The sequence below is a fragment of the Pelodiscus sinensis genome, chromosome 1, assembly GCF_049634645.1.
Source record: "Pelodiscus sinensis isolate JC-2024 chromosome 1, ASM4963464v1, whole genome shotgun sequence".
Classification (NCBI taxonomy): Eukaryota; Metazoa; Chordata; order Testudines; family Trionychidae; genus Pelodiscus; species Pelodiscus sinensis.
The window spans coordinates 295,012,981-295,023,368 of NC_134711.1; positions in this window are offsets into that span (position 1 = coordinate 295,012,981).

A 10,388-nucleotide genomic window follows, 5' to 3' on the forward strand; every position below is an offset into this window, starting at 1 on the left:
TAAAATTACACTCTGAGTCCTTTGGAGTCAGGTACACTTCCATCATTGCCAGTATGAATACTTCTAGCTCATTGTGAACTTTTTTTCTTAGCGTTTTCCTTTAGTTACACATGTATGCTGCTATTTTGTATTCCGAGTTAGTCCTAAAAGGACTTTGCATAATAATAGCACTGGAAAACTAGACCAACCAGTTAATTTCAAATACATAATTCATCATAAATTGAAATCCATGGAAGTTTGGTTAATCCTAACCCTTTGCACTTTCAAATACATAATCATGTCATCTGTTTCAAAATGTTTCTGATATTACAATGTGTGGTAGAACTCATTAATTCACACTCATGAGTAGGAGACACTGCAGATTAGTGAGCATGGAAACAAATTTAACAAAGAGATGGGATATTATTACTACATTTTCTTCATTTATTTTGGCAATTTTAGTTCTGCTTTAGTTATTTATAATTCTTTTAATATAAATTGATTACACTATATTTTGTAAAGATAACTCATTGTTAGTAAAATAAGTTCTCACTGTAGCACTGTTTCTGTTATTTAAATTTTTTAATAAGTGGCGAGATTAACCCTTTTCTGTGTGGATTATAAAGTGTGTATTAGAGATGTTAAAATGCATTAATTAGGTAAAAGTATAACTGCAGAAAATTTCAGCTGTTACACATCTACACGCAGGGGGCAGTCAGCTTCCAGGAGCCGAAACACACACACTGGCTCCCTCTTCCCCCTCCACCCTGCTGCTGCCTCTGATACAAAGGCAGCACTGAGAGGGAAGAGGGAGGCAGAAAGCTGGCTCCCCACATGTACCAGGAGGCTGTATGTAACCATGAATGGTTAACCGAAGAGCCCAGGCTCATCGGTTAACTGTATACAGTTACACTTCCACATTTCTAGTGTGTATAGCAACAAAGGCACAAATGCTCCAAAGATGTTATCGAAGCAAAAACACGCTCCTCTCTGTTTAGGTGGCTAACAACTGATTGCTTTATTGATCAGTAAAGCAAAGTGAGCCAAACGTGGTCCCAGCAAAGTCGGGCCCAGTAAAGCTGCTTAATACAATCAATCCTAGTATCTTTATACCCTTAACCAAACAGTCTGACGTCAGGGCACCCAATTACAGAAATCCTCAATTAAATTTGGAAAAACAAAGCCTTATCAACAAGATGGCAGACAGGTACGAGGGAGTACATCTCCTGTCCCAACCAGCCCAATTAACACATACCAATAGCCCATCCTGTAGGCCTCTTCTCACGGGGTGACAGAAAGTTCACTCTGGTCTACGTGCTTGAGAGAAAAGCTGAAATGGTTTCTGTTATACAAGATGGCTTCTAGCTAAACATAAAATAGCTTCTACAATGTATACAAGTGAGGGGCCATACTGTGGATTTAAGAGGTTCTCTGTGGATTTGAGAGGTTCCCTGCTACTTATTGGTATGTATTAGCTATCACACTGTAGGTGAGGGGAAAACAGGTACCAAATGGAATATATAAATATACCAAGGTTTGAAAGGTTTAGATTTTTATTAGTGAATATCAGTAAAGATCAGTTTAATTGTATACATACAAACCAGTGGGGGGAGGGAGGGAATCTATGAGCAAAATATACAGATAGGTGAAGTAAGAAAAATTCTGTTTGAGAACCAATGAGAGGATGTTTACTTTGTATATTTTCACATATGCTGTTGAAAATGTGTGGTCTAGTGGTTATAAAGCTTTAACTTCTTGGATCTTGTTGTCTGATGTTATTAAATAATTGTCTAACCCCCTTGCCCCCATAATTATCTGCAACTGTGAAAATTTAAATGGATAAAAACAGAAAAAAAGCTTAAACCCCATAATTTTGTGCAACTGTGAAAGTTTAAAGTTTAAATCAATAAAAATTGAAAAACAGTTTAAAATTAAACATTTTCTGTCAATCATTTTAAAAAACAGAATTCTGCCAAGCCTAAATATACATGAGTAAAATATGTGAGTTTTCTCTCTAGTTGATTTCTGTCCTTTCTTCCTCCCACTATCACAGCCTGAGCAAAACTTCATCGTCAAGAAAAAAGGGATTTAGTGGGGGTGTTTACACTGCAAAAATAAACCCATAGCAATAGATCTCAGAGCTCTGGTCAGCTGACTTAGGTTCATAGGGCTAAAAATAGCAGTATAGACATACCCACTTGTGCTGGAGCCTGGATGCTGAGATCTCACTCCTCTAGCTAGCTTTCAGAGCCTGGGCTCTAAGCCAATGTGAACATCTACTGTGCTATGTTTATTCCAGTAGCACAAGCCCCATGTGCCCAAGTTGACCCAGGGCTCTGATGTACATAGCTGTGGGAGTATCTTTGCTGTATAGATGTACCCTCAGGCTATGTCCACACTGCAGGCTTCTTGCAGACATTTTTGCACAGAAACCCTGTAGTGTAGATGTAGCCTCAGAGTTATTCTCAGACATATGTCCCTGGCATTCCAAAAACTTGCCAGTGGAGATTAGTGCATGGATAGCACCACCTTAAGATTGGCCTCTTAAGACTAAATCATCACAAAAGTTATCAGCCAACATGAGCCTGGAAGTTCAGAGCCATTTCAAATCCTCCAGCTGGCAAACTAGGCCTTGAAAAGCATGCTTGCTACACAGCTAAGTAAATTTTCCAAATCTTTTGTCATGTCAAGGGTGACTGGGGATGCCTGAAAGTAATGTACTTGATCTGATGTTTGAATAACACTTTTTTTTAATCAAACTCTTCTTTGGCTAGAATTAACCTGGTGTAATAATGATCAATCATGACGTGTGCTTACTATTAATAAAGTTACTTCCAAACTGAGCAGTTTTTTGGCTTGCATTTGTGTGTGTGTGTTCTCTTTCACGTTTTGTGAAGAAATATTTCCTTTTGTTTGCTTTAAGTTTACTGCCTATTAATTTCATCGAGTAATCCCCCTAGTTCTTGTATTATGAGTAAATAACATTTTCTTAATTACTTGCTCCACACGGTTGAAATTTTATAGACATCTATCACATATCCCCCTTAATCATCTCTTTTCCAAGCTGAAAAGCCCCAGTCTTCTTAATCTCGCCTCATGGATTCTGTTGCATACTTCTAATTTGTTTTTACCTTTTTCTGTACTTTTTCCAGTTGACCACATCTGCACGCAGTATTCAAAATGATTTATATAGAGGCATTATGATATTTTCTATCTTATTAACTATTGCTTTCCTAATGATTTCCATCATTATCTTTTTTTCCTGCCACTTAACATTGAGTGGATGATTTCAGAGAACTATCCACAATGACTTCAGGATCTCTTGCTTACATGGCAACAGCTAATTTAGACCTTCTCATTTTATATATGGAACTAGAAGATTTACCCGATATTGCTTTGGTCCTTAACTAAGTTTTGCTTTTCATCATTTAATCATTGCTTAGTTGCACCTTATTCTTATAAAATGCACTGTACAGGGTCTCAGAGGTAAGAGCCTTAAGCTCTGAGACCCTTCTGACCATGTTATTGCCACCAAAAGACCCACCTTCCATGACAAGTATGAGAGAAGGCAAGTGAACAAGAGTTCAAATGGAGGGCCCATAAGCTGGGACAGCACAAGTCCCACTTGGGAGTGGGCTGCATGACAATGGGTATAACTGATAACCCTTTAAGGAACCACCCAACCACTGGGTTAGTGAACACTGATTTAACTCTGTGTCCCTGGGTAAAAGGCAGAGATGGCTGCCAAATGCACTTTTTTAGATGATATTGGCAGACCTTGCTCCTTCAACTCCAGTAAGTAGTCCAAGATCATGGGAAGAAGTGCCAGCTGAAGAAGCAAAACTTTCTGCTGGGTCCAAATGTTAAATCACTTCCATTTTGCCAGGTATATGGATGGCTCAGTGGACAGTTCTCTACTTTTCAAAAGGATCTCCTTCATTGAATCTGAACATTGTTGCTCCGGGTATGTCTACGCTGCAAAGTTAATTCGAAATAACAACCGTTATTTCGAATTAACTTTAATAGCATCTATACATGCACATCACTATTTCAAAAATAATTCAAAATAGCTGAGCGCTTAATTCAAATGTGGTAAACCTCATTCTCTGAGGAGTAATGCCAAATTTGAAATAGCTATTTCGAATTAAGTGCTGTGTAGACACTTAATTCGAAATAGGGGGCCTCCGCTCTGGGCACAACCAGGAAAACTTACTCTCCTCTCCCCCAGCCCCGGAGCCATTAAAGGGGTAGACCCTGGCCACAGTGCCTGTGCTAGCTCCAAGCCTGCCAGCCAAGTGCCAGCAGTGGCCACCGGGGCCCCCAACCCAGTGGCCCCAAAACATGAGCCAGCAAATCACTGGAAGCCAGCCCTCCACTGCTCCCCAGGAGCAGTCTGCCAGCTCCTAGGAGCCTGTGAGCAGCTGGAGAAGGCGGGCGCCTTCCTGGTCCAGGGTGGAGATCATGGACCTTATTCAGGTTTGGGGGGGATGCCCCCAATGTCCATGATCTCCTCTCTAGATGGAGGAATGCTGCCATCTATGGCAGGATAGCTGCCAGCCTGGCCACCAAAGGCCACATGCAAACCCAGGAGCAGGTTTGCATGAAAATCAAGTTGGTCCGGCGAGACTCCCAACCCTGGGCCCTGAGTTTCCCCTCCCCCTTCTTCCCCGGGCTTCCCCCTTCCAGCTCCCTCCTCCCAGGTTCCCCCGTCCCCTCTCTCTTCCCCCTTCCCACCTCCTTTTCCCAGTCTCCTCAGAGGTTCATTCCCCCACCCCAGTTTTGTTTAATAAACCCAGTTTCTATTTTTGAACATATGTGTCTTTTCTTTGACATCAGAAAGGGGGGCTAGGGAGGGGTAAGTGGAAGGACATGAGGGAGGAATGGGGCACAAGCCCCTGGTGGGGAGGACCGGGGTGGCTCTGAGGGCTCCTCGGGGTGGACGCTCTCCCGCAGGGCTTCCTGGATCCTGACAGCCCCCTGATGGACACCCCGGATGGCAACCTGCAGCAAGTGTAGCCGGGCTGATGGCAACGACCCCACAAGACGCACCGACGTGCCTGGAGCAGCTCTGGCTCCATGTGGCCGAGTGCTGTGGTGTCCCGAATGCGGGCATTCAGGGCACGCCAAGACAGGACTGCTTTAATGTCCCTCATCGAGGTAGACAAGCAAGCGGGGAACCCTGAGAACTGTCTGTCTGTGGTGGGAGTAGGGTCCCTTTAAGCATGTAGCTCAGTTAGCCTTAGGCAGCAGCCCCACACACTAAGTCCTAACCTGATGTCCTGCCAGCACTGGTTCTGGCCAGCCTTAACTTCAGTTCAGGATCCACTCAGTGTGGACATGCTATTTCCAAATAGCAAAATGCTATTTCAAAATAGGTTTTGTGTAAATTAGCTTAATTTGAATTAACTATTTCAAATTAAGTTAACTTGAATTAATGTTGTAGTGTAGATGTACCCTAAGGGAGTTTCAAAGCCATGAGGTGAAGGGACTCCGGGTTGGGATAATGGTGTGGCAACCGAGAGGCTCAATAGCACAGTGAACTAATTTTGCTTGGGACATGCTTCAAGGGAGGTTTAGATTGGACATTAGGAAAAAATTCCTAACTGTCAGGGTGGTCAAATATTGGAATAAATTGCCAAGGGAGGTGGTGGAATCTCCCTCTCTGGAGATATTTAAGAACAGGTTAGATAGACATCTGTCAGGGATGGTGTAGACGGAGCTTGGTCCTGCCTTGAGGGTGGGGGGCTGGACTCGATGACCTCTCGAGGTCCCTTCCAGTCCTATGATTCTATGAGTCTATGCTCATGCTATCAGGATCATTGAAGTTCTGTCCTGTCTGACACTGAGGAGGATTCTGTGATGAGGGGAAATGGTGGGAGAGGCTTGCCCATGTCATGTGAAATGTGTCTAAGATGGAGCTGGGGCTGAGTTCTAAGAGAGAGCAGAACCATGGCACTTCCTGTTGCCTTGTATTGCAAATAGATCTATGTGGGGAAAGACCCACTTCTGGAAGATTGAGAGTGTGATGTCAGTCCCAAGGGACCATTTGTGATTGGAGAATGAGTGACTAAGTCTATCTGCTAGCTAGCCTGTTCTGTGCACCCAGCAGGTACAAGGCTTATATGTCTATGAAACTGGTGATGCAGAATTCCCAGAGATTTAGGGCTTCTTGGCATAGTAAAGAAGAGCAAGCACCACCCTGTTTGTTTATACAGAAAAGTGTTGTGTTATTGTCCATGAGCACTGACATGCAAGCAAGCTGGAGGTGGAACACTTGGTGTGCCTACCATGACCATAGACCTTGTGTTTGGATATGACCAAGATGTGCTCCCCTGCCCCAGTGCTCATACATCCATAAATAGTGACATAGAGGGTTGCAGCTTGACAAAGGGGGCTCCCGCACACACTAATTCTTCTTGTAACCACCAGCGTAGCGACTGGAGAACGAGTGGGGGCTGGACAACTATCCTATCCAGTGGGTCTCTGCTGAGTTTGTATACATGTGCTAATCATGTCTGGAGAAGTCTGAGCTGAAGTCTGTCATGTGCAACCACATATGTGCATGCCACCATGAGACCCAGGACCCTCATACTGTTCCTGGCTGTCATAGGAAACTAAAGGAGGTTTTCTAACATAGAATCACAGGACTGGAAGGGACCTCGAGAGGTCATCGAGTCCAGCCCCCCGCCCTCAAGGCAGGACCAAGCTCTGTCTACACCATCCCTGACAGATGTCTATCTAACCTGTTCTTAAATATCTCCAGAGAGGGAGATTCCACCACCTCCCTTGGCAATTTATTCCAATATTTGACCACCCTGACAGTTAGGAATTTTTTTCCTAATGTCCAATCTAAACTTCCCTTGCTGCACTTTAAGCCCATTACTCCTTGTCCTGTCCTCAGAAACCAATAGGAACAAATTTTCTCCTTCCTCCTTGTGACACCCTTTTTGATATTTGAAAACCACTATCATGTCCCCCCTTAATCTTCTTTTTTCCAAACTAAACAAGCCCAGTTCATGAAGCCTGGCTTCATAGGTCATGTTCTCTAGACCTTTAATCATTCTTGTCGCTCTTCTCTGTACCCTTTCCAATTTCTCCACATCTTTCTTGAAATGTGGCGCCCAGAACTGGACACAGTACTCCAGCTGAGGCCTAACTAGTGCAGAGTAGAGCGGCAGAATGACTTCACGAGTTTTGCTTACAACACACCTGTTGATACAACCTAGAATCATATTTGCTTTTTTTGCAACAGCATCACACTGTTGACTCATATTCAACTTGTGGTCCACTATGACCCCTAGATCCCTTTCCGCCATGCTCCTTCCTAGACAGTCGCTTTCCATCTTGTATGTATGGAACTGATTGTTCCTTCCTAAGTGGAGCACTTTGCATTTCTCTTTATTAAACTTCATCCTGTTTACCTCTGACCATTTCTCTAACTTGCTAAGGTCATTTTGAATTATGTCCCTATCCTCCAAAGAAGTTGCAACCCCACCCAGTTTGGTATCATCTGCAAACTTAATAAGCGTACTCTCTATCCCAATATCTACATCATTGATGAAGATATTGAACAGTACGGGTCCCAAAACAGACCCTTGCAGAACTCCACTTGTTATCCCTTTCCAGCAGGATTTAGCACCGTTAACAACAACTCTCTGACTACGGTTATCCAGCCAATTATGCGCCCACCTTATCGTGGCACTAAGTTATATTTGCTTAGTTTATCAATAAGAATATCATGCGAGACCGTATCAAATGCCTTACTAAAGTCTAGTTATATGACATCCACCACTTCTCCCTTATCCACAAGGCTCGTTATCCTATCAAAGAAAGCTATCAGATTAGTTTGGCATGACTTGTTCTTCACAAACCCATGCTGGCTATTCCCTATCACTTTTTTACCTTCCAAGTATTTGCATATGATTTCCTTAATTACCTGCTTCATTATCTTCTATGACGAGTTGAGGGACATGGAAGTATTGGGTTGAAGGACATGGCAAAGATGCCCTGGCTAGTTGCAAATCATAGAATCCTAGGGCGGGAAGAGACCTCAGGAGGTCATCTAGTCCAGTCCCCCTGCACAAAGCAGGACTTACCCTAGCTAAATCATCCCAGCCACGACTTCGTCAAGCCAGGACTTCTAGGGATGGACATTCTACCTCCTCCTTACCCAGAAGCCTCCTGCTATGGGACAAGCCCAAGAAAGAAACCAACAGAACACCACTGGCCTTCACCTACAGTCCTCAGCTAAAACCTCTCCAATGCATCATTAGTGATATACAACCCATCCTGGACAACGATCCCTCACTTTCACAGGCCTTGGGAGGTAGGCCGGTCCTTGCCCACAGACAGTCCTCCAATCTGAAGCATATTCTCACCAGCAACTACACATCGCACCATAATAACTCTAACTCAGGAACCAATCCTTGCAACAAACTTTGGTGCCAACTCTGCCCACATATATACACCAGCAACACCATCACAGGACCTAACCAGATCAGCCATACTGTCACTGGTTCATTCTCCTGCACATCTACTAATGTAATATATGCCACCATGTGCCAACTATGCCCCACTGCTATATACATTGGCCAAACTGGACAGTCCCTACGTAAAAGAATCAATGGACACAAATCAGATATTAGGAATGGCAACATATAAAAACCTGTAGGGGAACACTTCAATCTTCCTGGACACACAATTGCAGATCTAAAGGTAGCCATCCTGCAGCAAAAAATCTTCAGGACCAGACTTCAAAGAGAAACTGCTGAGCTACAGTTCATCCTCAAATTTGACACAATCAACTCTTGATTAAACAAAGACTGTGAATGGCTTGCTAACTGCAAAAGCAGCTTCTCCTCTCTTGGAATTCACATCTCCAGATCAGCTACTAGAAGTGGGCCTCATCCTCCTTGATTTGAACCACCTCGTCATTTACTTCCAAAATTTGACTACCCCTATCTGGACCTTTTCCTTCAACAGGGAGGATGAATGAGAACACCACTTAAGCGTCAAACTCCTTGATGCTTCTTTCCAGCGCTACATAATCTGCAGTGAGCTGCTCAAGGTCATTTTTGGCAGTATCGCTAGTTCATATATGGAGAAGTAGGAAGGGGTAGCAATCCCAAAGATTTGATCAGTCTCGGAAGACTCTGGGTCGCATCCTGAATTCTAGCTCCAGGTAAGCAGCACACTTCTTGAGATTTCCAGTCTGGATGGCAGATGGGTGGCTCCATCCTTTTTAGGTGGGAGTCCCTGACCACCACCACCTGTCTTCTTCTCTAGGGAGTTGTGGTTGTGGAACCCCCATCCCTAGGACTATGCATTCCATGCCTTGTGGTTGATGGGGTCTCCTTCTGATCCCTCCCCTCAGAAGTCTCTGCCAAAGCATTCTCCACCATAGTGCCTGTGCGGACAGTCTGAAAGTGGTTTTTACCTCTATTGTGATTGGGGATACCTGAGTTATCTCTCTTCTCCTGGAGGTCTCATGTTGCCAATTTTCTTCCCTGTTCTGTCCTGCCCTCAATGGTTCTTCAGCCTGCTGTGCCTGCAGCAGCAAATGCTGTCTTCTATCCAGAAAGCCTTCATCTTCTCTGATGGAGCGTAAGGTTGATACTTGGGCCTCTAGTCCTTTAATCTTCTCTTCCAATATGGACACTAGCTTGTATTTAGTACAGATGAAATCCCTTCTATCTTCTAGGAGAAAGACAAACATGGCACATGCTGTGCAGGTTACAACAGCTGACCTTTCACTATGCATTCTCCCTTTCTTCTGAGAGACTCCTCAGATATTCTTTTGATTGTCCCCTGAAGGGAGAAAAAGAGAACAAAAACAAAAAGACCAACCTCTACGGAGCTCCCCTAAGGCAAACTCTCAGGCAAACTCCCTGTTGGCTGCTCACGCCATTTGCTCTGGCTATCTTTTTTATAAGGCTGCTGGCTCCCAGCAGGAGGCCCTTCTCAAAGCCTTGCCTCCAATCCAATCAGCCTCTGAAGGCCCACCTGGAACAAAGCACTCCCAATTCACACTTTTTAAACTGCCCCACTTTTCAAACTGCCAAACACAGGGTCAAACACTCTCTTCAACTAGCACCAGTCAAACAAATGATCACAGACAAGACAAATCCAAGAGTTCCGACACACTCTTTTGCTAGGGCACCAGAGTGGATTTGGGTATATTTAATATGAGATCCAACCTGTGGAATATAGCATATGCCAGTGCCACGTGCTCTGCCACCTGTGCTTTCATGTTGGCCCTGATGAGCCAATCATCTAGATATGGAAACCTCTGAACTTGATGTTTGCAGAACAATATTGCCACAACTGCCATGCATTTTGTGAATACACAAGGAGCTGCTGAGAGCCTGAAAGGGAGCATATGGAACTTATAATGCTGGCCACTGACCACA